This window comes from Quercus robur, chromosome 10, assembly GCF_932294415.1.
Source record: "Quercus robur chromosome 10, dhQueRobu3.1, whole genome shotgun sequence".
Lineage (NCBI taxonomy): Eukaryota > Viridiplantae > Streptophyta > Magnoliopsida > Fagales > Fagaceae > Quercus > Quercus robur.
The window spans coordinates 51,321,063-51,327,382 of NC_065543.1; positions in this window are offsets into that span (position 1 = coordinate 51,321,063).

Here is a 6,320-nt window from a genome sequence, read left to right on the forward strand (position 1 = left end):
TGTGCTTGCAATAATACTCTTTTTTATTTATTTGTTTTTTTGGTTTAATTTTATAATGTTTAAAAGTGATATATAAATAACCGTGTGTATTTAGTAATGTGGAATAATATTTAAAAATGAGATAAATAACCATAAGAAATTGAAACTCAATGGGACAATTGAATTTATTGATTGGAATAAGAATTGTGATAAGTAAAAAAATTTGAAATTCAAACAAAAGAAAAATAATATACATTAGTGTGGATAGATGAGGATTTGTGATAACTGTATAAAATTTGGATAACAAAAATTTTGGAATGTTTTAAAGAATTAAAAAATAACCATAGAAATTTTGGGATAAGAATGAATACGTGAGGTAGTGGGTTATTTTATTTTATTTTATTTTTTTTGAAGAAGTAATTTTGTGTGTTTGTGTATAAAAGATAATTGAACTATTTGAATTCAAATAGATAACCAATACAAATAGGAATTAGACATTTGAATACAAATGGGTAGTGAGAATAACAGATTTTTTTTTTTTTTCCTTTTGTATGTGAGATAGTATTACTGTTTTAACCTTTTTTTGTTTTTTTGTAGGAAAAAAATTAAAATAAAGAGTATATTATTTCAAAATTTGTATGAGAATATTTTGATATGCTAAAAATTGAAGACGAAACAAGAAAATCATATTATTAATAGTATAAATTATGTTGTTCATTATCAAATGGTCATATGTGAATAGTAAATTGCAATATATATATATATATATATTAATAATTAAAATACCATTAAGTTTAGATTAAATATATTGCCACATGTTAGATTTGATGTATTATGGGCAAATCCAATGATGTATGCAACAAATATAGTTGATTACGTAATATGAAACATAATTATTTAAAAAGAAAAAAAAAATTAATTGAGACTTTTTAGGCTACCTGTCAAAAAGTCTATGTTCCTCTCTTTTATTTATAGGCTAATAACTAGTATCTTTTTCTTTGTAAGGATTTACTCGAAAACTGGACGATGAATATAACTGTACTTCTCGTAGTTGTGACCAGAACTTCTTAACATTGTTTTGTTTTTGAATTGTAGCATGTATAGTATCATCCTGCTAGTGTAAGTAATTTGTTAGTCAAATCTAACCTGATTAGTTCAAGATTTTTTTTTTTTTTTTTTTTTTGGAGAAACAGTTCAAGATTTTTTCGGTTGACAGCTTCCCACATTCTAGAATGTCTTACTCTTTCCAATTCTCATTTTTATCCGTAAGTTATTTTTGAAACCGATAATATAGTCATTAGTTAGACCCGATTGAGTTGAACTATTGTTAGAATAGAAATAACGCCCTAATAAAAATTCAACGATATACATAACTAAGTATATCTAAAATTTTGGTCTCAAAAAAAAAGTACATCTAAAATTTGCAATGATCTTCATTCATCTTATGAAACAAAAATAAATAGTTTTGAGATGTAGTATACATACCTTGTACATAAAGAAAATTTGTTTTTCCAATATCTTGTAGTTGGAAGCTTTGTCTTTATTGTTGTAGAGTACGATCTCTTGCTAGTTGTAATTTGTATGGTATGGTTGTTGATAGCCATTTCGGAAGCCCAAGTGAAAGGGAGAGGCCCAGCAACACGAATAACAAAGAGTTAACAAACGGATAGAAAACCCATTAAGCCCAAGCTGCAAGAATAATGGATCATAGGCCCATGAGATCAACAAATGGGTCTTGAGGAGGTAAATAAGCTTAAAGGAGCCCGGAAAGAGAGAAAAAGCAAACCATGGTAGTATATGATGTGAAAAAGTGAGAATAGGTCACAGTAGGGCCAAAGTAATGAAAGTAAAGAAAGTAAGGAGTTGATGGCAAGCCTATGAACACCAAGGATGAGGGATAATGTAATTGGGCCGAGGAAACCCAAAGAATTCAATAAAAGCCCATGGTAATGCAAAGTTAAGAAAAGGGCCAAGGAACCCAAGGGAAGCAAACGGGCCCGGGATGCCCAAGGGAAAACAAATGGAATACAGGAGCCCGCCAGTGATATAATATAAGAACCAATGGTCGTATTGGGCCATTGGGAGAAGGATAAATGGTAGGCCCAAAGAGGCCCAGCCAGATTGAGGCAAAACAGCTTCGCAGCATGAATAATAGAGTGGTATGGCAGGAGAGGGTAGCAAGAAAAAGGGTGGGCTGAAGAAAAGTAAAGCCCACCGCCAAGCAAGGCCCATCCCTTGAATAGGGCAAGCCATAAAGGAGAGAGAAAACCAGAAAATAGTAAAAAACGGACAGCAGACTGTGCAGGCTAACCACGACAAACGCATAAGCAGCAGGTAGATTTTGGACATACATGGAAGAGAGGCACGCGCAATGCCCAGACCTCACCAGCCTGTACCCAGCCAATATAGGACATGGTGAGATCATGGGTTAGAGATAAAAGGGCATGGTTTGGCAGTGGGGAGAGGGGAAAACCTATTTTGAGGTTCCTGCTAGGGCTCTTTTGGGAGAAGTGTCTTGCTAGGATGACATACCACCCAAAGGAGCAAAGTTAAGCTGAAACCACTAAGTGCATGCCATGAGGGATAGGGAGAAAGAAGGCACCCACACCATATCAGGAAAGGGTGCCACGACAGACAAACAAACAAAATAGTTTTTTTTTGTTTGGCGATGGGGAGTGGCACACAGATGGACCAATAGTGGTCGACAGGTACACCCATACCAGACAAATGTGGTTAAAGGCTAAAATAGTAAAATCCAATCACGGTAGGCACTATAACAAGGCCCTTGCCGTGTACAGGAAGGGGGGACGGCAAGCACCACCGTTTTGGAAACTTGAAAACCAGGAAATATAAAACAAGGATTGAGAAAAAGAAGTAGAAAGAAAAAAGATAAGAAAAGGGAAATATTAGAAAAGAAGGAAGAAAAAGATAGAGAGTTAGAATGGCAGGCATGCACCAATAGGTTGATTCCCTCTCTCCCTCTCAAAATCTTGCTCTCTGCCGGAAACAAAAGGGTTTTCTTGTGTACCAATCATTTAAGTCCGCTTCCCTCAAAGTGATTAATTTCCATGGCAGGACCTCCCTAAGAGATTATTCATTTTGAGAAAAGGCATTCTTCCCTCTCTGGCTTTGGTCTTGTGGATCAAACTTGATCTGATTTATTTCTTCTCTCAATCAACTCATATACCACCCCCCTTGTTTTCCTTACTTTTCTTATAAAATAATTATTGTTAAACTGTGATTATCTTTTCTTAAGTAGGGATTATCTGTTTACCTTAATAAAAATGTCAAAGTACTTTATTTTATTTTGTTATTATTATATCTGCCTGCCGCAATCCATCTGAAACAGCTCTGCCCGCTGTAAGCGTGCTCCTAGCAGACGAGGCATAGTTTGCGCACAAGTCGGACCAAATTAAGTTGCAATTGGACCGGTCTCAACTCCTTTACTTAGAATATTTGGGCACAATACCACAGAAGGCAGCCCAACCTACTTTAACCACAAAAAACCCACCACAATGGTTATTAATAAGAAATAGACATCATACTCGTCTTAAATAGTTATAGATGTGGTTACGTTAGTGGAATGTGAAATGTTTTTTTTTTTTTTTTTGACTTTTCAAGGGTATACAAAGACATTTATTTAGTTTGGTCTTAATCAATTAATGATTTGGTTGTAACAGAAGTAATAATAGCCTTATTTTTAAAATTTTAATGTATTTAGTGGTTAGGTTAGTGGTATGTCAAAGTTTTTAAAAAGAGGATCTGTGACTTTTTTAATGGTAGAAAAATACGGAGTAATTGTTTTAATTATTTTAATTAAAACATATGAATATATAAATGCAAAATTAAATGTAAAGTTAAAACCATCCATGATGAATATATATAGTCAATTTTTGTTGCCTATACATGTTCATCATTTTCTTTTTAAGAGTATTCTAAAATTTAGGAAAAGTATTTTAAAATTATAGGAGAAATTCAAGAAAAAAAAATGGTAATAACATGGTTGCTGATGTGGCTAAAAAGGGAGATAGTAGTTGCAAGAAATAAAACTAAAGAGTAATAGAACTTTTATATTTAAGTGATCATCCAATTTCTTTTCTTATTGCTGAAAGTACAATAAGTAGAGTAGTGTTCCCTTGAAAAGTTATATCTCCCATTCTTTACAACAATGTTCTTATTTATAGCCTTTAACTTGCAGTTGGTTTTGACATATTTACTAAATCAAGTGGAATATTATTGGATCATTTTGGTGGCACTAAGGCTAAAGTATTACCGCTAAAATCTACACGTTACAAAGCTGAAATTGGCAACTATTTTACAGCAGAGTCCATCTAGCACATGCAATAAAATCCAGCTAGCAATTATCTCAATTTTCAACAATAACAAGATTATAATTTTTTTTTTAGTGTAAATGGTATACTAATAGTCATTTGTGTTTTTATTTATTTTATTTAATTTTTTTTTTTAAGATTTGCTTTTCTTTCTTAAGAGCGTATTTGGATACAATTTTTGTTGAAAACTTATTTGTAGAAGGTTAAAGTATGTACTTTAAAAAAAAAAAAAGTTTTAAAAAACTTTACATAAACAAATATCCAAAAATAATAATAATAATAATAAAAGAAATAACCCATGCCAAACATAGTAACATACCCAAAGAAATCTTGCTTTTCACTTAGAGAGAGAGAGAGAGAGAGAGAGAGAGAGAGAGAGAGGTGAGAAATAGGTTTTTGCTACTTGACCCAGAGAAACCTGATTGGAAGAAAGTCCTAATAAAAGAAAGAGGCAGTGAGATGAATTAGTGAACAAGGATAACAATACCCACATTTTATGTAGGTCTAAAAGGTAGAAAGTTACTATATTCTTATACCTTGTCATGCTCATCAAAAAATACATCTCACATGAGCAAGATTGTGAAATACTTAGGGCCCGGTTGGTAGCCCTACTCAAGCAACATTTTTCACATTTTAAACACACTTATATATATTTCTACACACTTTTTCACCCACATTTATATCAAAAACACCCAAACAAGAACAACATTACTCAAACTCCTTTACCAAACACCCCCTTAGATTTCTATTAAAATTTCAAATTGTGAAATGAAAAATTCAGCTCCACATAACCATTAACCACCACATGAATGAACTGGTTGGTTTTAAATTTTTAATCCTCAGAGTTCTAGCTGGGTGGTCCCTCCTCTGTGGTGTATTTTTGGGCTTATACAGGTCCAATGGGCAGTTGCAGTAGACTCTATTGTTAATGAGTGCTCTCTCTCTCTATATGGGCTTGCTCTCTTGTAGGACTCCACCTATGAAATTTTATTGGGTTGAAATTCCCTTGGGCTTGAGCAACCAATTGAGCAAGGTGCAAATTTCCAAATCGGCCTTACTATTTTAGGGTAGCCCAACGGGCTATTACTAGCCCAAAAGTAATTCTTATGGGTCAAAGCAAAAGTCCTAGAGCCTATATGATGACTTGCATACGGCTTTACTAACCAATAGCTTCATTGTCCTCTATTGCTGTGTGTGTGTTTTTTTTTTTTTTTTTTTTTTTCAAATGAAATTTAATAAACTAGAAATAAAAAGTATAAATTTTTTATTTTTGATAAGTTGACACCCTAAATATATGTTAGTAGTTGACTTCTTAAAAAAAGAAACCTAATATAGGTGGAATGGGATTTAATAACAAATTTATGGTATTAATCCCACACCTGTAGTGTTCATGATCGGCCTATTTAGTTGTGTAACGATTAAAAGGCATGGCGACATAGGTCAAGTGATGGTCAACATCTAGAAAAAAAACCAAAAGAAAGTTAAATATAGAAGTAAAATAAAAGGCTTATGTAACAATAAAAATTATAAATAATTACTTTGTTAAAAATTTACTTGACTCGAGAATCTTATTGAATTCAACCTCATCCATGACTATTTGAAGATTAATTGAATATGTAGATCTTAAACTAATTATAAGTACAAATTAACATTTCTACCGTGTTTGGACACAAAGAACTCCAAAATTGGTCAAACACGACTCTTAGTACTAAAAATTGACTTAAAGGCAATTGTAAATCAGGAATGACTAATACATCACGTACCAGTGTACCACTTTTGAGAGAAGGCAATATTTTTATTGGAATTCATCTTTAACCAATTCAAATACAACATGTAATGAGTATTTTCTTCCACTTCATCAAACAAAATATCCATCCCCCTCTAATTTGCTTTCCATACTATCTTCCTTTGCCAAATGCACCGTATAAATAGATTTCACCATTGCATGAGGATGTTGTTCAAGTGTAATCTCAATATTGTGTGAAGCAAAGGAGCTATCTTGACCTTGCC